This window comes from Mauremys reevesii, linkage group 6, assembly GCF_016161935.1.
Source record: "Mauremys reevesii isolate NIE-2019 linkage group 6, ASM1616193v1, whole genome shotgun sequence".
In the NCBI taxonomy this organism is placed as follows: domain Eukaryota; kingdom Metazoa; phylum Chordata; order Testudines; family Geoemydidae; genus Mauremys; species Mauremys reevesii.
In genome coordinates this window covers 34,648,297-34,673,826 of record NC_052628.1, presented here as the reverse complement: position 1 = coordinate 34,673,826, position 25,530 = coordinate 34,648,297, and the positions used below count along the sequence as shown (strand labels likewise).

Genomic DNA, 25,530 nt, shown 5'->3' with positions numbered 1-25,530 from the left:
GCCTTTCTTGAACCTCAACCAGATGCCTCAACATGTCTGTTTGCTCCTTCATAATCTGCACCATCTCATCCTGCATGTCACGTTCAAGTTCCCTGCATGCTCTCCTGTCCTCGCGGTCATTGTGCAGGCTGTCGGACAGTGCAGTTCTCCATGCGCTGAACTCTGCGTTGTCACTTTCTGAGGTGTACATTAACTCATTGAACATGTCCTCCCTCCTGACTCTTCTTTTTCTGCCTTCTAATCTGGGAAGGTCTCTGTCCCTGTGTGAGGATAGACCTACGGACAAGGTTTCAGCTGCAAAGAATACAAAGCACAAGGGTAGCACTGACAGTGCATACATTGTTTGTTAAATCTGTTTATAAAAGAAACACCCTCAATGCGCTTCCCTGCAAGCCTCAATGTAAGCTAGGGTGACCAGACAGCAAATGTGAAAAATTGGGACATGGGGTGGGGGGTAAAAGGAGCCTATATAAGAAAAAAAAAATCAGGACTGTCCCTATAAAATCAAAACAGCTGGTCATCGTAATGTAAGCAGAACCGCTGCAAGAGTTGGTTTGCTGCTACAGCCAGGGTGAGTGAGATCTTGTGCTGCAGCTTTTGTTAAGTCATCCTTGGGCTCAGTGGTTCCAACCTCAGCACCACCCCCTTTACCTAGCAACCTGGATGGTGCTTGAGGACAGGCACCAGCATAAAGCCCTGCAAATAGTTTGATTGTTACAAAAGCGGCACCAGGTTGGAGTGGAAGAGAGACGAACAGGAAGCACCTCCTTCCCTGCTTCTTTAAATGCTGGATGCAATACGGGGTGATCCCTTCCAACCACAACCAGGGTATGTTTGGGAAAGCGTGGTTGTGTGACCCAGAATTCACCAAACAGGGGTGGATTACTTATCAAATTGTTTACAGTTTAAGTGCTAGCATTTAAAACTTCCCCCATTTCCCCTAGGTGATCATATGTGCTATCACTCTCCTGAGGGTAACAGAGGCAGAAAGGGAGCAGATGCTGCAAGTGTCTGGGTACAGACTTGGTCCTTATGCTGCACTGCTGTGTGCCGCAATGATGCCAGCAGAGTAAATACTGGAGTAGTGCGGGAAAGTGTCCTACCGTGGTGGACGACATAAGGCAGCCCTTCCTGGAAACCTTCTGCAAAGGATTGCAGAGTATCTCCGTGAAAACTTCCTAGAGATCTCCATGGGGGATTCCCGGGCCATTCCCGTGCACCCTCTGCAAAGCTGGAGTGGTCACCAATAACCACTATCCCAATTCTTTTATTCAGATTCAACATTAAAAATAATATAATGTTACCTCTCCAGTTTGATTGAAAATGTGTACTCACCAGAGGTGCCTTCCCCGGCATCACACTCCAGTGCCAACTGGTCCTGTGAGGGGATGGGCTCCAGAGTTTAAAAAAGTTCTTGGCTGTCGGGCAGAATAGATCCCCTACTTGCCTGCTGCACATTTTCCTCTTCCTTATCAAGAATGTCCTCCTCATTGTCACCCGGGGCTCCTGGGAGGTAGCCACAAAGCATTTTGGGATAGTGGTGGAGTCGCCGCCAAGAATTGCATGCAGCTCCTCATAGAAGCGGCATGTCTATGGCTCAGGACCAGAGCAACTGTTCGCCTCCCTTGTCTTCTGGTACACTTGCTGAAGCTCCTTTATTTTCACTTGGCACTGCTGGGTGTCCCTGGTGTAGCCCTTCTCCCCCAGGCCCTGTGCAATTTTGGCATAGATGTTGGCATTTCTTATGCTGGGTCAGAACGCTGCCTGCACAGACTCTTCTCCCCACACAGCAATCAGATCCATCACCTCCTGTGTGCTCCATGCTGGAGCGCGTTTGCAGCCTTGAGCATCCATGGTCAGCTGTGCTGGCGAGTTCTGCATGCCGATCAAACAGGAGATGAAAATTCAAAAGTTCCGTGGGCATTAACAGGTGGATGGCTGGTTCCTGTGTACCTGGCTGATGTGCAGTGGAGTTGAAAGTACTCTCCAGAGCAGTCACAGCAGCACTGTGGGACACCTCCTGGAGGCCAATTCATTCAAATTACACATCGCAGAGTCTACGCTATCCTATGTTGACACGTGGATGTCGACTGAAATACTAAGCCTCTCACGGAGGTGGAATACAGAAGTTGACTTTACAAGCCCTTTAGGTTGGTGGAGGGGACTCAGTAGTGTAGACACATACGTTGTTAACTTGACCTAACGCAGCATATGTCACCCTAACTTTGTAGTGTCGACCAGGCCTAGGTTCTAGTCCCACCTCTGCTACTGACTGAGCTTAATAACAGTTTGTATTTATGCAGCACATTACAGAAGTTATTTAGTTAGGCCTTGCAGCAGCCCCGTGTGGTAAATAAGTATGACTGTGCCCGTTTTACACATGGGACTTGGAGGATCAGAGGAATGAAGTGATGTGGCCTCCCAGTCCCATGCCTAATCTACTAGACAACAGGCACCCCCAGCCAAATCACAGAAAAGATGGTGGAAAATATTTTTCAGTAAATGGCATTGCAAGCTATTACAGGTATGAATTTCATTTTCTTTTGTTTGCAAAAATGCATCAAGGAAATTTGGTGAACTTGAAAATAGCGTTTACTTGGGCAAAATTCACATTGAAGTTAGTGGGAGTTTTGCATGATTCAGTACTAAAGGGTTTAGTCTCCAATCATGCGAAATATAGGCTCTTTCACAACTCTGTCCTTGGCAGCACCCCCCCTTTAAGGAGCTAGTGGGGAGCACAAGCACACATACCCGTTGCCTCTACTGGGCTCCAGGGTGCATCAGTCTAACAGGGCTGGCACCCCACACTACAGCTGAGGCTTTCTGGATGTTTCCTCCACTCTCAGGGTCCCAGGTGAGCCAAACAAAATAGTCCACAGTCAATAAATTCAGTTAAATAAAATCATAAAGGAAATGCATTGGCAGCTTCAGTCAGGATATTGGTCATCTGATATCCTGCCCCCGCCCACCTGCCCGCCCAAGTTCACCGGGTCTCGGTCTCTTTCCCCCTCTTAGCCCAGGGATCCGTGTTCTTCTTTCTGCAAGGGCAGAGACTCCGTTGGCTGGCAGAACTCTCCCTTGGATCTCAACAGCCTGTCGCCCCCATCTGAGTGGAGATGCCTCCTTTTAACTCCTCATCCACTCCAGGCATGATTTACAGGTGTGGATAGATGGGGCCATTTAAGCCAAGAGCAGCTCCCTTAACCCCTTCCATGTTGGTGCAGGGTTTGTATGCCTTGTCAGGGGTCATTTTCATTTATTCACTAATATATTCAAACCAATGTGACTAAACATTATTATTTTGATTTTTCTTCCTATGATGAATCATATCCTAAAGTCTATTGTTAACAACTGGCTGCATGCCACATTCACAGCTGAACATGCTGAAGAAATATAAAAACATTTTCTGAAATAGCTAAGTGACAAAACTATTAAAAGCCTTTGATAGTGTGCAGTGTATTTGCAGCTCATGCGTGGGATAATTTGTTGCATGCTAACCATTGTTGAGAAATGAGATTTTATGCACCATTTTGCTCATTGCTGAAGGGAAGGCTTAATGCCATTTCTATTATATGTGGTTTTGCAGTGTTAAAGTTGCTAGGTAGGTAATTCACTGGCCCTGACATGGAAACAGAGGTGCAGCGAGAGTGCCTGTCTATCTAATAAGAAAGATATGTTAATAATAGTCATTTGAGGCTTTTTGTAAATGCACATGGCATTTTACAAACATCTGTCTTCCTCAAGCTCTGTCTTTGAATCCCTCCACTCATCCCCCCTTTGTTACTGTAACAAGTTTAAATTCCTCATTTTTATATCTGCCCTATGTTTTTACCTCATGGCAGTTAAAGAAGATTGAAACAGGAGGGCAAGCTTTCATTGTAATAGCCAAGGAGTAAGGGGAACACAGCTTCCCCCCAAGCCTGCCTGAGAAGAGAGCTTCCCTCTGCTTTTAGCTACCACCCCATCAGTGATGCCTGCCTCATTGAACTTTCCAATTTCCTTTTCCCATTCCTGTTTGCCTCCTATTCATAAAACAATTCCTCCACCCTGCCCACTTTTTCACAGTTAAACCCTCCAGAAGATTCATTTCTTCAGTAGATTCACAAACACTGACCCACAGCAGACAAATACCTTCCCCCCCAAAAAAACTTTATATGAGATTGAGTACATGACTGTAAACATTGCTCTCTTTCTTAGGGTGGTAATACTGTCATCAATCAACACGGTATCTAAGGGCCAGATTTTTAAAGGTATTTAGGTAACTAAGTACCTTCCACATAAAATCAGTAGCAACAGCGAAGATCCTAGTGAACTTCATGGAGTCTCTGGCACGTCTCTGTTTTGGGGGTAAACACTTTGCTTGGAGTAGCATTTTTTTTAAGCTTTCATTAACTTCCTTTTTGTTGTTGTTGCTGGTAGGGGTTATGGGGTAGCAGGGTGTGTCTATGCCGTGTCATTCTTATGGTGGAAAGGTCTTTTCAAAGAGGAAGCTTTTGAGGCATTTCCTAAAGATGCTCAGATTCCAGATTCACCTGATCTCCTCTGGAAGAAGTTTATCCCATAGCCAAATCCCTTTGACAGACAATGCTTTGTCCCCAGATCTCACATGCTTTGTCCTGGGCTTTGCAATCTGCATGGTTGCAGAGGAACACAGATGGCACCGCAGTTCATAGCTAGAATATCAGTCTTTAATGTAGCTGGGGCTTGATCTGTTAATTGCTTTGAAAGTTGGGACCAAAGCCTGAAGCTGTCTAGGGGACATGAGCAAGGGCCTGGTATGCTTACAGTAGCCTAAGCCATGGAGAAGGCAGGCAGCCACAGCCTGTATCGGTTGGCATCTGTGCATCATCAGTAAATCAGTACTTCCTTTGGGTGTTTCAGTGTCCTGTTTTATCTCTCTGGCTTTTAGACTGTGAGCCCCTCGGGCAGGGACTCGCTTTTCATGTGTGTTTTGTACAATCTCACTAAGTGCCAGATTCTGAACCACTTACCCCCACTGGTGAGCGGGCTCTCACACACAAGTAACCCCACTCAGGTCATGTGAGTAATTGCTCCACTGTGAAAGGGGTTTGTAATCTGGCCATAAAAAGGCCTGCTTCTCCCCAGTCTTTGATTCAGCCTCTGCTACTAATTTCTCATTTATTTACTTATTTATGGCAGATGATGTCTGGCCTGTCCTCACCCCTTGTTATTAAGGAAAGGCTCATGCAAAACAGGGGCTCTTGCATCATGCTCTAAAAGGAGTGAGATTACTTCCATAAATATAGGGTAAGGATTTTTCCATGACCCAAAGATCCCACAACCTAAGGCAGACAAAGTAAACAAACATAGGACAAAGTACATGATAACAGTTCAGGGATGTCACAATGTGGAAAGAAAACAAGAGATCTGAAACACCTACAATGAGGAACTGTAGAAAAAAAAAAAGCCCAGTATGTGGGGACATATGTAGTAAAGGAAGATCCTTATTCAGATTCCTGGGGCCGCCACTGTATCTCCCCAACATCTTTTAGTTTCCCAAATCCCTATACAAACACCTTATATTGAAGACAAGAAAATGCAATTAAAATCTACTGGGCTGTAGAACAGTCTCCCTTGGGGAGTGGTTGAAGCCCCACATTTAAAACTAGTATCTGAAAGGCTGTGCTGTCACATGGGTTTGGCAGTTGGGTCAAGTTATCCACCATCTGGGATACAGACTCCCACATACAAGTAATGAAATGGTGGCATGTAAATTAGCTGTAGAGGAAGGCTGGTGACTGGTTACATCTGATATCACAGCAGTCTAGGATAGCAATAGATCAGGGACTCTCAAACGTCATTGCACTGCAACCCCCTTCTGACAATAAAAATTACTACACTACCCCAGGAGCGGGGATTGAAGCCTGAGCCTGCCTACGTCCCACTGCTCTGGGCAGGGGGGCTGACGCCAGGCAGTCCCAGGCAGGGGCCTGTAACCTTTGGCTTCAGCCCTGGGCAGTAGGGCTTAGGCCCTGGGCCCCAGCAAGTCTAAAACCAGCCCTGGTGACCCCATTAAAATGGGCTCGCGACCCACTTTGGGGTCCTCCTGACCCACAGTTTGAGAACCACTGGCATAGATACATGCTGTACTATAGCTGTACAAAACACAGGAGTAATTTGTAAAACCAAAATGGCTGAGAACTTAAAAATTGGAGGGTGACAGGCTGTGAATCTCAGGGAGATTGAACCTGGTGCTATTCTGAACAAAAACAGCTCTCAACTATGCGTGTAGCTGTTTCCATCACTTCACATTGACTCAATAGACATTATAGGCTTCAGCGTGACACACAGACAAGTGACATTCCTGGAATCTTATAGATACTGGAATAGAGAAAACACTCAGGATCTGATTCTGTCACCTGAACTTATATTGAGATTGAAACTGAAATCACTGGGACTACTTGTAGATCTGGGTGAGACAAAGAGACAAATAAGCAAAATGAGGCCCATTGTGTAAGTATATTAGGGAACAATCCTGCATTGGGAAGGAGAAAGAGAAAACAAAACTATCTTGAATATTCAAAATTTGTGGCTTTGTGATATTTTGCAAGATATGAAAAGCAAATGTGCTACATTCTATGTTATGTACTATTGGATGGAAGCATGAGGTCAGATTCCAAAATAATATAAATTGCGTTTTCATAGAAGTGACATTCTATATGAAATAGAAAATGCCAAGGGACATTTTGTCAAGCTGTAGTAATGATTTAAAAAGTGGGTGTTATGCCAAAATGAATCTGAACCTGAGTCAGTACATGCAGAATTTAAGAAGCTGTTTTTTCCAGCTGTGTATTTGTGTTAGCAGTGTGACCCTAAGTACCACAGAGCTTATGCAAATCTTCCTATTTTTAGGTTTGTGTGACCTTTGAAATACACAAACTTGCATTGAGCTCAACAAGTTTCCATTATATATTTACAGGTCTTATCTAACAAGTAAACTGCAATGTGGACTAAAGAAGGGCGGGGAGGAGAAAATGTCTATGGGAATTCTGCAAGCCTTTGCAGTAAACGGAACAGCCAAAAAACACCCACCACCAACAAAAAACAAAACAACCCATACGACATACTCCTGCCTGACTGTCAGGCAATGGAAGTAGAAAAGTGTTCTAAGGGTACGTCTACACTACCCGCGGGTAGTGGTCGACCTATTGGGGATCGATTTATCACGTCTAGTGTAGATGCAATCCCTGATCGCTGTGTCGTCGACTCCGGAACTCAACCACGGTGAGAGGTGGAAGCGGAGTCGAGAGGGGAGCGGCGGTCGTCGATCCTGCACTGCGAGGACGCGAAGTAAGTGATTCTAAGTCGATCTAAGATACATCAACTTCAGCTACGCTATTCTCGTAGCTGAAGTTGCATATCTTAGACACACACACACACACGCACAGTGTAGACCAGGCCCAAAAGAGAAACACAGCAGCAGTTTTTGACAGAAATGCACTATCTGTTGAATAGAGACTCTAACAACTTTAGTCCTGACCTTGGTCCCATTGAAGTCAAAAGTAGATTAGCCACCGACTTCTATGAGCGCCGGATCTATCCCTTTGTTATCCTACAATCCAATGGCTGTTAGTATAGCCCATATCAAAAGAGTGAGGGGCTGTGTTTCTTCATAGTGACCTACCCACAAAAGAAGTTAATGAGTCTGCTTCAACTACCAATTACTGGATTTAGTCTCTTAGCTCAAGTGCTAGAGGCTTGTTTCCAGTTCTGAAGGTTACAGGTTTTCACCCAAGCAGATTTGCTCATGCTAGCACTACATAAAATGCTCCAGTTTTGCTTTACAGATGTTTGTGTGAATGTTTTCTCAGGACTCAGTCCATGGAAGTGTGCTCTTCATAAGGATTGCCTTTGACCCCAGGGCTCAACAAACTCAAAATCTCAAAGGAAAACAGTCAAAAATGTTGTTTCTCTGCTGGTTTCACACTGAAATCAGGCAAGAGTGCAAGTTTCACAGGGTTTCAGTGCAAAGCAGAAATGCAAGATTTGCAATTTCAGGTTCCATTGAAAAAGTTTTGTACAAATGTATCAGAGACCCCCTTCTATGCACACACAAATCCTACTCGTTGATTCATTTAGGAACTACCAAGTGCTGGCATAGTAAATTATTTTTTGTCAAGGTCCAAATTTCTTGGTTAAGGTATAGTCAAGGTCCAGACTCCAGAGAAAATAATAATAAAAAATAACAATAATGATAATAAGAAGTAAATAAAAAGATATCAGGGTCCATTCAAAAGCATCTGGTGGTCTGGATTTGTCCTGCAGTCCGCCTGTTGACTACCCTGACCAAGTGTACTGAAATCAATGGGTGTGGTGAGTACACAGCACTTCTGAAAATTGTTTGTTTCTCAAATTAGACATCCTAAGCCTATGTGACTTGCCCATGCTCATATAGAAAGCCTGAGGAAATGTCAGGGCTAAAACCCAGATTAACTTAATCAGGGTCCTTCATTCTACTTTATATTATCTTTTGTGATTTTATTACTATGCATTTTGTGATAGTATGTATTTTAATTATTGCTACGGGTGCTAAGAATATTTGGATGGATGTGTTTTATGCCAGTTTGTAACCTGAGATAAATATATGCTTAAATATCATTGAAGCAGAAAGTGTGTTTTGCCCTCCTGTTTTCTTTTATTGGACAATAATTGACATAGGGATTTTAATAAGTTCCTGCTGCATTCAAGCTTAGTGAGTCTGTTGCATTATCCAAGGTAAAAGCATCAAACTGACTAGTGCAGTTACAGAAAATTATAACAAAGTTCTCTCAGAAATGGTTCCTTTTTATTGCTTTTACCTTTTTTTCTGTTTCATTTTATCATCTTTTCTGCAGTGTATTAAAGTACCTATTTTATGGGTCAGACAAAGGGATATGAAAGACACTGAGGAAACATGAGTGGGTTACTGAAAATTATATGCAGGCTATTTGAGGATAGCAGATGTATTGTACCTAACGTCAGAATCTTGTGCAAAAATATTAGCATCTGGCACTTAAAAAAGTGATTGTGGTGATTATATAACAGTGGGATGGGTAAAAGAGGGACATGACGAGCTGGAAAATGAAATGGCTTTGCTGCGGTTTTGTACATGTCAACAGATAATGAAAAAAGAAAAGAAGTATGCATTTATGTGGCACAGGAAGTTTTGCTTATAAATAGAGCACCGTTTACCTCACAGTTCTGCAGAAACCAACTCCTGCTGCAGAATTGTGCTACAGAGTGAAACCAGAGTAAGCAACACTGGTCAAATCATGGTGTACACAAGAGCATTAACACTAGGGGATTGCACCAAAACAGCTGTGCCCATGGCTAAGAAACCCAGTGTAGACAAAGCAGTCACTTTCAGTAACAAAAAATGTTTCTAGCACTTACACAGGTGGAGAAAACCTTCCAAATGATCAGACATCATCAGTGACATCTTCCTGAATCTGTAGACAGCCTGATCCAACAGAATCATGAGTTAACTATTTCACTGTTGATAATTGTTTAGCAGAAATGTCCGGATAACATGCTTATCCATGTTTATCTTTCCATTCCTTTTGGGATGTCAAAATCTCTAGCTTTTCCCAACTTCTACAGAGAAGTTATTTGTTGTCAAGTGAACAAATTGTGCAACACTGAAAACTGAAAAGGGGAGAGTAAAATAAACAGAATGTAATATTAACAACACATGGAGTATTGGGCTGTTTGTAGTATCCATTTTCATATTTAATTGAGTAAAAACGTCTTTTTAAAAAAATCCTAAAGCTGCTGCAGAATGTCCAGTCTGCTGCAGAATCCAGAGGACTTTGCCACACAATTTAGTTTCAGCTTTCCAACCACTACGGAGGACCTTGCTTATAAATGGAAGACAAATTGGAAACTGGAGGAATTAATCAAAACAGTACAATAGTTTGTGTTCTTCAGATCAATTTCCCAGAGGTTTTCCTTGACAAGCCTCCTTCTCTAATTTTGTTGAGTGGTTCATGTTGGAGAGCTTGTCTGTTACTGGCAAACATTCATTACATTTTACAGTTTACTGATAAACCCTGTCCTGGCTCCAGCAAAAAAGGGCAAAAAGGATGAACCGAAATTACCTGCAGAAGTAATCCCACTGCAGCAAGGCAGGAATCCGTGAGGTGGGATTCTGCATGTTTTATGCGCCTATTTTGCAGCTACTGTGAGCAAGAACAAAGAACACATTGGCCTCCTGTTAATGAGAATGGTGGAAACATAAGTACTACCTGGTTGGGGACTAGATATGACTCTCTTCTAGATAACTCTGCCATTGTAGGGACATGACATATACCCCAGTGATTAGCTTGTTATGCTTCCTGGTGCAGACATGTCTCTCAAGTTGATATTCTGTCCACCTGGCTAGTTACTTTGCAAGAAGAGGCCTGACATAGGGAGTTTTGCATCTGGCTTTGAAGGTTAATATACATGAACTTCAGCTCTGGGTGTGTGTGTGTGGGGGGAGATTCACTGTGACACCAAGACACCATACCTCCAATTCCCCAAAGTGTGCAACTAGGAACTGTCAACAAAAATATCTAGACCAGTGGTGCCCAAACTTTAACAATCTGTGAACCCCTTTCACTAAAATATCAAGTCTCGCGAACCCCCTCCTAACAATGAATATTTCCAGAGATTATATCCTTTACCTGAGTATAAATTATAAAAGCAGTGATCGTGGAAATAGAAAAGTTGTCTTTATGACATTCTTATTACACATTATTTATTATTTATCATTACAGTATTTTTATTACATTATGAAAATAGCAACACTCTTCCAAGATCTTACTTTCGTAGCTTGTATCAAGGCTCCTATGTTTCACCAAGGAGTATCAGATGTGAAACAGCATGAAGGTATTTAAGAAGCCAACTCAAAGAGTTCCTCCTATACAAGCATTCAAGTCTTGAGCAGTCCAGGCAAACAACGCGTGTTACAACAAAGCTTAAACTTGTTCTTCATAATAATTTTAAAAACAATACTAGCTGCCTATTTAATTTTAACAACAGCAAAAAATATCTACCTCCCTTTCCATTTCTTATAAGGAATCTTGAAGTTTCAAGAATCTTGAATCTCCTCAGTGTGTTAGATATGCTTGCTTTGATCTGCTTAGCTCTTGGAAGTCCAGGGGCTCTGGGCTGCAGGCCCCATGCTGCCTGGGGTCCCCAGGGACAGCTCTGACCACCATTAGGGAATTTTTTCCTGAGAACCCCCTATAACATTTTGCGAACCCCAGTTTGGGAACCACTGATCTACACTCATCTCACCCACCACAAAGAGGCACAGGCAGGTCCTAAAATAAATCTCAAATCAAAGTTTTATAGAGTAGAACCAACCTTGAATAGCACCCAACAGCAGCATGGAAGACAGTTCAGTTTGTAGGACACTGGGTGTAAATGAACTCGTACACTTCTAGTATGCAGTTTGGCTACCACATTGTGTGCTGGCTGAAAATTCCAACTGGTCTTCATAGGTACCCCAGCTAGGTCATTTCATTGAGCCACCTTAGAGGAAGTAATAAAGACATAGATGAATTTGGCATGGTTTCCAGTCAAGAAAAGGCTGTAGCATCTTACTTACCACAGATAAATATAACCGCTACCAATGGCAATTTCTTTCTAGGAATTCAAGAGCAATCCAGTATCCAGAAGTATCTCAACATTGTGAACTTCTTTACAAGAATTGGATAAATGGTGCCAAGAGATAGAGCAGTCAAAACATTGCCAGGTCCCCATGTTGCATCCCCTGGACAATCATGAACAACTACATTTTCTCCAGATTGAATCTCAGACAGTTCAGCTCATTCTCACAAAGCCTTACCACAGCCAGACACCAGAAAAGCATTGAAACAGTGCAATCCACATCTGATAGAAAGAAGTCAGGGCGAAAGGTCATCAGCATACCAAGCAATCTAGATGAGAAGTGCTTCACAGGCATGACAAGTTATGGTATTGCCAAGAAGTCAGAGACAGAACCTTGTCTCTGTCACAGACAGGCTAGATCAAGTATCTGACTCACATAACGCTTTACGGCAGTGGTACTCAGACTTCTGTACCCGTGACCCCTTTCACACAGCAAGCCTCTGAGTGCCACCCCCCTTATACATTAAAAACAGTTGTTTATATATTTAACACCATTATAAAGGCTGGAGGCAAAGCAGGGTTTGGCGTGGAGGCTGACAGCTCGCAACCACCCCACGTAATACCCTCCCGACCCCCAGTTTGAGAACCCCTGCTTTACGGCATATGTTGTTCTTTAATTCTCAATATCCATTTGTCATTCATTTCTTATTTGGTGGAAGGGTATATGTAGCATGAAGCTATCTCTGTCATCTTTTTCCTCCACCCTAGGCTTATACATAGCATTTCTTCCTCCCTTTTCAATAGGAAGTCTTATCTCAGATATTTTGAGAAACTATCTATCCTGTATTTCTTGGTATCTTGGATTAGAGCTGACCAGAGGAGGAGAATTCCTTTTCATGGTAACGTTCAAAGTTTCATAATTTGTTTTCATTCGTTATTGAGACAAAAGCAAAAGCTCTCAAACAGTTGCACAAAAGCATGTGTGTATCCTGGCACGTGGGAGACCCAGTTCAAGTCCCTTATCTGCCTGATTCAGTGCAGAGCTTTTCATCCCAGATCACATTAAATCAGGGAGAGCAGAGCCTGCTACATCCCAGCCCTGAACCCACAACCACCCAGCTGTAGAGACAAAAACAATGAGGAGTCCGGTGACACCTTAAAGACTAACAGATTTATTTGGGCATAAGCTTTCGTGGATGCCACCAGATTCCTTGTTGTTTTTGTGGGCACACACTAACACGGCTAACCATCTGATACAGCTGTAGAGAGAGTCTCTCGCTCTCCTCTTCCTTCCCCCTCCCAATTTTTTTTTCTTTTCAACAAAATCTTCATAAAAACTGAAATATCTCCATGAAATGTTTTGGCTTTGATGAAACAGCATATTTTGCTGAAAGTGTTCCACACGGCTCTATCTTGGACAATGGAATAAGAAAGGTCTCTCAGTTTCAATCTCCCCTTCATCATGTTGGATCCACCATGGTTGTTCCTATCAGGGTTTCCAGCTTTCATCCAGACCACATCACACGATCTATTGTCTACAGTCAAGCTTTAAGATAAAACCCCATTCGCTCCAATCCCTCAGACAGAGACAAACATCTACAAGATCTCTATCAAGCATTCTTAAAATTACAATACCCACCTGCTGAAGTGAAGAAACAGATTGACAGAGCCAGAAGAATATCCAGAAGTCACCCACTCCAGGACAGGCCCAACAAAGAAAGTAACAGAATGCCACTAGCCGTCACCTTCAGCCCCCAACTAAAACCGCTTCAGCGCATCATCAAGGATCTACAACCTATCCTGAAGGGCAATCCTTCACTCTCACAGATCTTGGGAGAGAGGCCAGTCCTCGCTTACAGACAGTCCCCCAACCTGAAGCAAATAACTCATCAGCAACCACACACCACACAACAAAAACACTAACCCAGGAACCTATCCTTGCAACAAAGCCCGTTGCCAACTCTGTCCACATATCTATTCAAGGGACATGATCATAGGACCTAATCACATCAGCCACACCATCAGAGGCTTGTTCACCTGCACATCTACGAATGTGATATATGCCATTATGTGCCAGCAATGCCCCTCTGCCATGTACATTGGCTAAACCAGACAGTCTCTATGCAAAATAATAAATAGACACAAATCAGACGTCAAGAATTATAACATTCAAAAACCAGTCGGAGAACACGTCAACCTCCCTGGTCACTCAATTACAGACCTAAAAGTGGCAATTCTTCACCAAAAAATACCTTCAAAAACAAACAGGACACCATTAAATTAGGCTTGAATAAAGACTGGTGAGTGTATGGGTCATTACACAAAGTAAAAACTATTTCCCCATGCTAATTTCCCCAGCTACTGCTACTCACACTTTCTTGTCAACTGTTTGAAATGGGCCATCCTGATTATCACTACAAAAGTTTTCTTTTCCTCCTGCTGATCATAGCCCACATTAATTGATTAGTCTCGTTAGAGTTGGTATGGCAACACCCATTTTTTTCATGTTCTCCATGTATAGATATCTTCCTACTGTATTTTCCATGCATCCAATAAAGTGGGTTTTAGCCCATGAAAGCTTATGCCCAAATACATTTGTTAGTCTTTAAGGTGCCACAAGTACTCCTCATTCTTTTTATATATTTACAGCTCATTTAAACGTTAAGATCCCCTTTTGATCTCTGAATTAACAGAATACAGCAGAGACAGGAACTGTCTGATTACATTGTCAGCCTCTAACAATATATATGTAAACACACAAACATTAGTTACCAATATGTCCCTAAAGGTTGAATTTGGGTCATTTATCTTGCAGGATGCTTAACCTTTTCTGGCCATGTGTCCCACTATGATTTGCAATGAGGCAAAACCAAACTTGTCCAATCCTAATTGTAAACCAATGCGCCCTAGTGTAGGAGACACTGTGCCAGTGTTCATGAAAGCGATCATTCTAATGCCTTACCGAGCTGTCCACAGAATGGCTCAGCAACTGAACGTTCCTTCTCAGGACAACTGTATTCCATTGGAGCAATGAAAATATCCATGAGTGAGAGAGGATCTTGAATATTGGAAACGGAACTTTCAGCAGAGCTGGATGTAGACTGTGGAACTCACTCCCACAAGGGCAACACTGTGGCCCTCACCATGTTCAAAACTAGCTAAATCTTTCTCTCTCTCTCTCTCTCTCTCTCACACACACACACACACTTTCTTCTACGGTCTGGATGGGAACAGAGACAGCATAAAAGAGGGAAAAGAGAAAGGACATTTTTAATTGCCCATAATTTGATTTTTATTCCTTCTTATTATTCTAAACACTTTTCAGCCTCCTGCTGAATTATTTTTGTCTAATTCCATCCTTCTTGATCTTCCCTATTGTTCTGACCAAGGTAGACAGAAAATGAATCTGCTAACATTACTGAGATAAAATATCTGTCATACTCGGAACCACATCCAGGCCCAGCCTGACTGTTAAAGGTAGTTGGGTGAGGTATTTGCAATGCTTATATATTTGCTGCCACATTAAAACCTTGAGTCAAACCCTGGCCCCCCACTGAAGTCAGTGACAAAAGTCCCATAGACTTCAACAGGATCAGGATTTTACCTGTTATATTAAAGTAGATGTTCCTTTCAAATATAGAAGATTATATTTATTATGATTTATTTTCTTTTTAGTTAAATAGTAGAAAAGATGCCTATACCAGGCTCTAGGTACCCTAACACTAATTAATTCAACACCACCATAAATGGCTTGTTTTGTTACGCTGGGTCCCCAGGTAGACTTGCACCTAGCTAAATTTGAGTGTTACCTCTAACATAAAAGTGTTTTACTGTGTGTTTGTGGCAGGGTTAAAAATGATTGGCAAAGGAAGAACAACTGGGCATGTGCCCTTTCTGGCTTCCTTACGTTGTTAAAAAGTTCATTTTTTACTTGATTTTTTACATTACAAATTCAGGTCATATCTAGTCTAGAAGAACCTATTATGATTGGATTGTGGGGATCAACATTTTTCAAATCAAGTAAAATGTTAACCTATGATTCTTGACCAGATGTAATGTTTAAAGTTTCTATAACTGACTCATTACACATCTATGGGCTGATGGAGCGCATCATTTGGTTTGACCCAAATCAAAACATTTTGGTTTGTTGAACTGAATACAAATGTTTTGTTTCAGGGTAATTTGATGTTAATCTGTTTTCACCTGAGCTGTTGAGGTGACAATTGGGAGTTGTAGTTCGGGTGCCTCATGCCCCCATTCTCTTCAATGGGCAGTGTTCCTTGGTTGGGCTGTCTCCTACAATGCAATCTGTTTTTCACTCCAGGTGACCAGCCACAATGCATCATGGGAGTGCATGACATGGTACTTCTTGAGAAACAGAGTCCAGCCAGGAAGCCCTGCCTATAAAGGAAAATTGGAGCACAAGGCACCCACACCTACAACTCCCATGGCACAGCAGCATTAGACTAATGCTGAATCAAACCAAACCTAAACATTTTGATCCAGAAATGTATAAAAGGTTTGTTTTGATTGAAAATGTTAAAACAAAATGTTTCAGTCTCTGTGAAGCCAATTTTTTTTTAATTTACCATGGGGTGGGGGGAAATATTTCAACTTTTCATCCTGATTTGGGATGAGAACAAATATCAAAATACCAGAATTTCCCATAGGACAAATATTCTGCTTAACAACCAGCTCTAAGTAAAACTTACTTTCTGAAAAGGAAAATGGCTACTGTAGAAGAATATTTTTTTTTAAAAGTGAATTACAAAATTGCTCTTTCACCACCCCAGGAAGTAGGTAGTGTCAATCCCACCCATTCTCTATACTTTTATTCTGCTTGGTTTTGATGTTTATTTGATATTTCTTTCTTACATTTTAATATATGCCATCTCTTAGTGAAGTACTTGGAACCCTGCTGCTGACAATACCAAAATCGCTTCCTGAATGCTAGCCTTAAGCTGGGTCCTCCTGTTGATCATAGTAATTGTGAGATGATATATAAGAATGTTAAGTAGCTGCATTTTGCTTTAGGAAATATATGAGGCTGTCACTTTAAATCAGCAAGGAGGCATCTGTACAGTATGCTTCCTTTTCTTTATTTGTGATTTATTAAAGCCTGCAGATTGAATATGTAAATGAAACTGGACTCCATACTGTACACTGATTTTATTTGTTTACAATTATTGAGTAAATAATGAAACATTGCAGTAATGCTGCTGTCCTTTCTTTGGAGGAAAATGAATGGCCACAGAATTGATGATGAGATTCCCTTGCTTGCAGTCCTGTCTAGTGCAAGGACTGTTCAGCTCCCAAGAGCTGTATGGTTTTCATTAAATGTGATGCCAACCCAAGAGCCACACTTACTCACTCTTTTGACCTGTAATGCAAGAGATCAGGTGTACATTCAAATAATTTGTGCTGAAAGAAATATGAGTACCACATTCAGGGCTGGATCTTCAGCTGTGCCAGAGACCCACTTGGTAGTTGGGTGGGAAAAGGTGTCTTTAAGCCTTCTTTGCACTCCCCAGATTCTTGGGTCTGTGGCAGACAGGTCAGCACCGAGGATCATTTAGATCAGCTGAAGGTGAGGGGGGGGATTAAGTTACGCAAACTTTATAACTGTACCCTAGCAACAATTCCACTCCTTTGGGATGTCCAGAAGGCAATGTACTCTGAAAACACTCCCTCATTCCACATAGCATGTCCCTGAAGCCCTTACCCATTGATGGGATGATGGTGGATGGCAGGAGACACACACATTTCCTACCCTCCGATGTCTTGTTAAGGTAGCTTTCCAGCCAGAGTGGAGGCTGGGATCTGTTCCTGGTGTGCTGGATATTACATATCTAACAAACTTTCCAAAGAAAAAGTCTATTGTTAATGATCATTTTGTCCACTGACACACAATTTTAATTTGCATGTGTTCCATGGTCATAATGGTTTTCTCTCACTTTGCATTTTCAGTTTCATGCACACACAAAAAGTAGATCTGCAAAACAGAGCTCTTGAACTACATCTGAGATAACTGATAACAGTATAGGCTCCATTCTGTCCTTGTCTGTGAGGTGCCAACAGGGTTTGTTTGGGTTGTTTTCTAACGTAATGCCAAAGCAACAATTCCTTGTGGGAGAATATTAGAATTTTACGGGAAAGTTTGTATAAAAAATGTGATGGAGAACATGAAAACTTGTTGGAGTGTGAAAGTAACTCTCATTCTCACGCCTGACTATCCAAGTTACCCCAGTTGATGCATCTGAGTTAAGTCAATGTTAGCAAGTTCTTCTAAAAATACATAGCTAGGGCCCTACCAAATTCAGGGTCTGTTTTAGTAAATATCACAGTCATAGCATTTTTTAAATCTTGAATTTCACAGTTTCAGATATTTAACTCTTAAATTTCACAGTATTGTAACAAACCAGGAATATGTATTTAAAAATGGGAAAATAGAAACATGTAAAAAGCCCTTAAGACTCAGTGTTTCTCAAACTGGAGGTCCTGACCAAAAGCGGGGTTGCCAAGCTATTGTGGGGAGATTGCAGGATTGCCACCCTTACTTCTGTGCTGTTGCTTGTGCCGGTGCTACCTTCAGAGCTGGGTGCCCGGCCAGCAGCTGCTGCTTTCTGGCCGCCCAACTCTCAAGGATAGGGTAAAAGTATCCAAAAGGTCAGATTTCACAGGGGAGACTAGATTTCACTATCTATAACACATTTTTCATGGCTGTGAATTTGGTAGGGCCCTACACCTAAAGGAGCTTTTACAATATTTGCCATCCACTGACGATAGAGGTGTCATCGTGTCAGTAGCCTGATTTAACTCACATTAACTCCAATGGGGAGACAGATCAGGCCATTGATTAGTATCTCAGCCTCTCCGCTGCTGGCATCCACTCCAGCCTCTTTATGATGGTTTCTGTACTGCAGTGGGGCACAGTGGCATCATTTCCTATGCCAATATTCCATTGGATGTTTGTACATCAGTCAAACTGTCCCAGGTAAATGAGGCAGCACAAGGATTGCCAGTTTTCAACCGGAAAGTCTGGTCCAAAAGAGAACCTGTCAGTGTCCCCTCAGATGTACTGACTGGACACCAAAAGTCCCATTACTGTGGGTGGGGGGAGGTGCCGGGTCATCGCCTCGTGCCAGTCCCTGTTCATCCAGGGTCACCTCCTAACTGCATCTCGTGGGCAGGCTTCGTAGCAGGGCTGCAGCTCCGATCCCAGCCCTGGAGCAGCTGTGGGGGGGGGGGGAGGGGAAGGGAGGAAGGAGGTGGAGAGGAGTGAGTGGGAGTGGGGCCTAGGGGAGGAGCCAGAGCAGGGGCAGGGCAGAGGGAGGTTGCTGTGCTCCTGCGGTAGTGTCCGGTTTTCAGACAGTAGAAAGTGGCAATCCTAGGCAGCACTGGGACATGGGGTGTTTTGGCACTATACTTGGTACATTAGGCGTCTTTGATGCAGTTCATTACCTACAAATTTTTCCAATGAAGGTTTCAGCTATTGCTCAAATTTAGGCATTCCTCTCTGGTTAAATGGAGGCTTTATTTGCATCATACCAGGAAGCACCCATTTAAAATATACAATTTGATTTAAGATACAGTCAACGTTCTGTCAATATTTTCCATTGTCAGATTAGGATTACTGGGAAAAGTGTCTGACTAGCTCCACCAAAGCAGCCACACATTTTACAGAATCTGATCTCACACACACACAACTCCATGTAAAGTTGCTCATACAATGACAGATTTATGGGCCAGCTATTGAGAGCAGAATAGAGCCCCTTGGTGTATAAACTGAAGGCTGAACCTTTTATACTTTAATATATCACTACTACATTCAAAATGAGCCTGGAAGTTCTAAGTGACCGTTAGCTGGTGAAATGATGAACAAAATCAAACATGTGGTGTGAAAACATGCTATAAAGCTTTAATAATGAAAACTTCTAGGGAACCAGAATGAGGAATAGTTTAATTGTCTGATATTCTGAGCCACCAATTCAGTTTGTGGTGGCTGTTTTATTGTCTTACCTACAGCTCCATCTAGTCATTCCACTACTCAGGCTCCTATAGTCACTTGTCTTTACATTTTTTTCAAAACCTGAATATGAACCCTTTGTGCATTAGGAGCTAACTTTCCAGCCAGGCTCCTATCTGGCCTCCATCTGTGAAAATGCCAATTTTACAAGCAGGCTACTGCACCTGGTGGAAAAAAAATCTGCTCAAAATGCTAACACTTACACTATTTAAAGGGCATGCACACACATGCTGTCTGCATCTTTAGGGAGTAGACACAGGCATGTGTGAACACAAAAACAAAGGCTGCGCTGTGAAAGTGTTCTCCTAGTGTGTGGGGATGGAGTGGTGCTGAACGAAATATGACCAACAGAACAGGAAAAACATTCAGGGTCAGATCTTCAGCTGTGGCAGAGTTCTATTTGGTGCAGTTTGGTGGGCAAAGGTGGCTTGGAGCCTTCATCACACAACCCTGATTTCAGGGTCAGCAACGGCCCCTGCAGTAGCAATTACACTACCTGGGCACCACCCGAGGGCAGCATGCTCTGATAACAGCACCGCACCATTTCCCCAAGGATCCCTCATGCCTATTCCTGGTGTTAGTAGGTAGGCATATATCAAGATACACAAATGTCCTACCTCAGCTGCCTTGTTAGGGGAGCTTGCCAGCCAAAGTGGGAGCCGGGATCTGTTCAGGGAACTCACTCAGGGATGAGATTTGAGTTGCAGCATCTGAAGCCTGGTAGCAGGAGCTCACGATGCAATCTGTTCTGTGAACAACCTTTTCTATGTTATTTCTGGCTGCTTCTGCAATGTGTCATTGAATGCTATTCATATTATGAAGCACAATGATTACGTTGCTTCATTTCTTTGATGCTCACTCTGACTGTTGATTCAACAACTTATGAACTGCTATAAGTTATAACATGTAAGTGCAAAATCCACTTCCCATCTGCAGTTGGGAACCACAGAAGCAGAAAAATGCCCTTTTCCCTCTCCTCCCCCCGAAAAAAAACTGTAGTATTACTTTTAGGACTCCATTAAAACAACAGTCATAGAGTACAATTTGTATATTTTCCCACTTGAACACAGCTTGTTTTTTTACACTGCTACACTCAAAGCTGAGCACCACTGAAAGTCCCAAATAAATAAGACTCATTAGTTTTAACTTGCTAATGCAACACAACCTTGTAACTATATTAATTACAAAATGTAGTGACATGATGGAGTCAATGCATGGGTTTAATCGTTTGGCTTTTTGGAGACCATGGTGTAACAAAGTGGGGATTTTCATAATGTTTTGTTTGAATACTGAGTGTGCCTCAGTTTCCCCTATGTGTTGCACAAATATCTAGGTGGTGGGATAAGGGTGTGTAATCATTGCAGAGACCCCTAGAGGGCAGGTGTGACTGCCATCTAGCTGCCTGGGCCCAGACAATGGCTGGACACACTGTATCCTGGCAACTGATGGCTGTGGCCCATCCTCTGCAAGGAGCCAGCTGAAAGAGTTGGAGAACAAAGAGAGAGGTTGAGGCCATGTGACCAGTTTGCCTGGGAAAAAGACAAAGGACAGAGGAGGGGCAACTGGGCATGGCTGAGGGTGGGTGGCTGGAAGCTAGTCAGTTTCCTACTTTGGGACTTGTGGGGAGAGCCCAGGACTCTGGGTCTCACCAAGATGGACTTTGCTGACTCTTCCTACTTTTCTGTGCTAACAACTGTTCTACTCATGTTCCAGACAACTAATAAACCCCTCTGTTTTACAACCCTGGCTGAGAGTCACTGCTGACTGCGGAAGACTAGGGGATAGATGGCCCCTTGGGAGAGCGGTGTGTGTAAGGCTTCTCCAGGTCTCCTGTTCAGGTGGACTGACTGCAGGGTGGTCATGGAGTGGAACAGGGGTGCGGAATGCTCTGAGGTCAGACTCAGGCGGTGCTGACGTCCAGGAGGCTTACCCTAGTGTGCCCTGAGGAGAAGTCACACTACAAGAGTGACTGAACTTCCTTCAGAGCAGTTCTCGAGCCCCAAGCCTGTTCTCCCATAACACACGGCACAAAACATAGCAATGATTTTTAACCCCTTCCAAACTAAAGGTAAACTAGAAATTACAGGTCTGAGTCTGATCTCATTCATATATTTGTATAACAGCAACAACTGCTCAGATGAAACTGCCAAATGTCCCTGACCTTTGAGCAAAACCAATGAGATTTGCATGATTTCCACCCCCAAACTGTAAATTTGTCCAGCTTACCACTTGGTGGCAATTTAAGAACCACTTCCCCTCCACCCCCAAAAAGGCATCTACTTTCATTTTTTTCCCCAAGGAAAATACCATACACTTAACTACAAACCCAATTCAGATGTTCCCCCGATGCTGTACAAAGACGAGGTGAGCAAAGGGGAAGAAAAATAGTCACAAAGGGCCCCAAACTAGAAGTAGAGAAATGGTGGGTTGGCAGTATGTTCCATCTTGACCTTCCCATGAGCCAAGGGAGTGTCATGTGATCTGCAGGTTTTGGTGTGTGTCAGCCAGAGCCGGGGAGCAACCCCTCAGCAGAAATCCACAACGGTAGTAATTAATATAAAAATACCTTTGGGTTTCTTTGTGATTTAAACAACGCTAAAATCTTGATCTTCATTCACTACCATAAACATGTTCTTTTGCCACTTGTTCAGATTAGAATGATCATCTGGGATTTTCTTTACAATCTGTAATTTAAAAATAGATTTTTCATATATCTGCAGTAATAAGGAAAATTGGTTTTATGAAATATAGTAGCAAGAACAGTTTCATGTTTATTAAATGTCCAGTTAAAATATCTAGCTACTCTGCATTGTGAATTATACTTACAGGGGGAAATCCTGGCTTCATTTAAATCACTGACAAAACTCCTAGTTACTTCAATGGAGCCATGATGTCACCCAAAATGTTTAAACACAACCCTTCTCCACACATTCTTCATTCCAGTGCCCAGAGTGACACCCACTGCTGACAAACTCCACTGCAGGACTGTTCTTTAAAGTGGTACAGAGCTGACTTCGGCTTTCACTTGGCACAAGGTATTAAATTATCTAGAGCGGTTTCATCTCAATTCCCTCCCCCACCACCCACCCACCCACACTTCAAAGCCCTTCTTTAAGCCACAATCACCCATTAACCAAACTTGTACATTTTCAAGTGATTGCAACCTCCTCATTGATGCACTTAAATACTTTATTGCTACATGTTTGTTCGTTATGTGAAAAATAAAAAACACTCACTGATTGACTAATAGGTTGGAACAGGTTGGAAATGCTGATGAAGATAATATGTTTGCAGATTGTTTTGGGAGGAAAATACCAGTTTAGAAACTTTTCTTCCTAATTTCTTTGTCTTCACTTAGTGGAAAACTTATTTTAAGATTTCAAAATAATAGTTGCTTTCTGCATTGTTTCCTTTGAAACAAAAGGCCTTGAATATTGTAGGTGGTTAGACTTAGGTTCCATAAACACCTTTATTTATTATAATTATCTAAGATTGTTATATATAATGTTTTATTTTTTTAGACTGTGAAAAGAACTGTTTCAGTTGAGTGCAAGAGGCAGAAGCTGGATCAGAGAGAGTCTAGGGCAGGGGTTCTTAAACTGGGGGTCGGGACCCCTCAGGGGGTTGCGAGGTTATTACATGGGGGGGTCGCGAGCTGTCAGCCTCTACCCCAAACCCTGCTTTACCTCCAGCATTTATAATGGTGTTAAATATATAAAAAGTGTTTTTAATTTATAAAGGGGGGGGGGTTGCACTCAGAGACTTGCCATGTGAAAGAGCTTGCCAGTAAAAAAAAAAAAAAAGTTTGAGCCACTGGTCTAGGGTATGTCTACACTGGCAGAGTTACATCGCCAGCAGTTACATCGCTGCTCAGAGAGCACTGAAGGGAAACCGCTGTTGTGTGTTCACACTGTCAGCTGCCTGTGCAATAGCGTGTTCACACTTGTGGCACTTGCAGCAGTATTCGGAGCGGTGCACTGTGCCAGCTATCCCACAGAGCATCTCTTCCTCTTCTGCTGCTACGAGTTGTGGGAAGGCGGAGGGGGTTGCGGGGCATCCTGGGTCCTGTCACAGTGCCCCGTGATGCACTGCTTCGCATCCCAGCAATCCCTGTGCTTCCATCCTCATTTGGCGTCATCTTTCAAGGGTTTGTGTACTGTGTGCCCTGCCTCTTCAGGCTGCAGAAATGGATCCCAAACTGTTGACCAATATGCTGCTTGCTCTCACTAACACGTCACGAGTGGCAGTGGAGTTATTCCTTAAACTACAAAGGCAAGAGGAGTGAGTCATTGATCTCGCCACGCGAAGTAGCTATGACAAGAGATTGCTTGTGGCATTCATGGAGGTGCTGACCACAGTGGAACGCCACCTTTCGGCTTGGGAAACAAGCACTGAGCGGTGGGATGACATCGCACATCTGGGATGATGAGCAGTGGCTGTGGAACCTTTAGATGAGGAAAGCCACATTCATGGAACTGAGATAAGCTCAACCCAACCCTGCAGTGCAAGGACACAAAAATGAGAGCTGCCCTGTCACTGGAGAAGTGCGTGGAAATTGCAGTGTGGAAGCTGGCTACTCCAGATTGCTACTGATTGGTCGCTAACCAGTTCGGAGTGGGAAAGTTGACCATTGGACTTGTGTTGAAGGAAGTGTGCAGGGCCATTATTCGTATCCTGCTCCGAAAGACCGTGACTCTGGGCAACGTGTGTGACATTGTTGATGGCTTTGCGCAAATAGGCTTCCGTAACTGCAGAGGGGCAAGAGATGACACGCATATTCCAATTCTGACACCCGACCACCTAGCCACCGAGTACATTAATTGGAAGGGGTATTTCTCTATGATTCTCCAGGCGCTTGTGGATCACCGTGGGCATTTCACGGACATTAACGCAGGCTGGTCCGAAAAGGTGCATGATGCACACATCTTTCGGAACACAGGCCTATTCAGGAAGCTGCAAGCAGGGACTTTCTTCCCAGACTAGAAGATCACCGTGGGGGAAGTCAAAATGCCCATTGTGATCCTAGGAGACCCTGCCTACACCTTAATGTCATGGCTTAGGAAGCCATACACCGGGCAGCTTGACAGCAGCAAGGAGCAGTGCAACAACAAGCTGAGCAAGTGCAGAATGACTGTTGAATGTGCTTTTGGCTATTTAAAGGCCCTCTGGTGCTGTCTATCTGGGAGGCTGAACCTGGCCGATGACAATATTCCTATGATTATAACCACGTGCTCTGCACTCCATAATATTTGTGAAGGGAAGGGTGAAAGCTTCACTCAGGGCTGGACTGCTGAGACTCAGTGCCTGGAGGCTGAATTTGAACAGCCAGAGACCAGGGTTATTAGAGGGGCACAGCTTAGGGCCATAAGGATCAGGGATGCCCTGAGGCAGCAATTTGAATCTGAAAGCCACTAATATTTGTTGCTATGCTCCGGAGTGCAGTGCTTGTAATGCGAGGAGGTGATTGTGATTGGTGCATATGATGCACTGTGAAGGTTCAAGAAAATTGCCTGTTGCAGGGCTTTGTTTGCTTTCAGTTAATGGAATAAAGATTGCTTTCAAACCAAAACAATTCTTTTATTAAAAAACAATACCGGAGGAGAGAGAGAAACAAAAAAACACATCAGCACTGAGGGGGATGGGGGAAGGGAAGGTCCCAGGAGGAGATGGGGTCCCGAGACGGTTAAAGATTTGTGTATGTCCAGGGATCATATGCAGCCTTGTCCTTTGGAGTACAGTGCAGCGGGTACTGTACTTTAGCAGGGATAAACTGCAGAGGGATGGGTGTTGAGTAGAGTGGGTACTGGGAGTCCACAGGGCTGGACTGTGATGGGGCAGCAGTGGAATGCAACGGGTACAGACTGGAGCCAGGAGGTTAATAAGAGTGTATTGGTGGTGTCTGTGGGGGG

The 25,530-nt window shown here is 43.2% G+C and overlaps 1 long non-coding RNA gene across 1 annotated transcript; it reads right to left on the bottom strand.

Moving 5' to 3' along the window:
- Positions 1–16,866: 16,866 nt before the first annotated feature.
- LOC120407739 lies at positions 16,867–22,298 on the bottom strand. The gene is made up of 4 exons (XR_005600221.1): positions 22,188–22,298; positions 20,239–20,369; positions 17,318–17,452; positions 16,867–16,975 (listed from the first exon to the last, which is right to left on the bottom strand). It is a non-coding gene; the product is annotated as an uncharacterized LOC120407739 (long non-coding RNA).
- Positions 22,299–25,530: the final 3,232 nt, after the last annotated feature.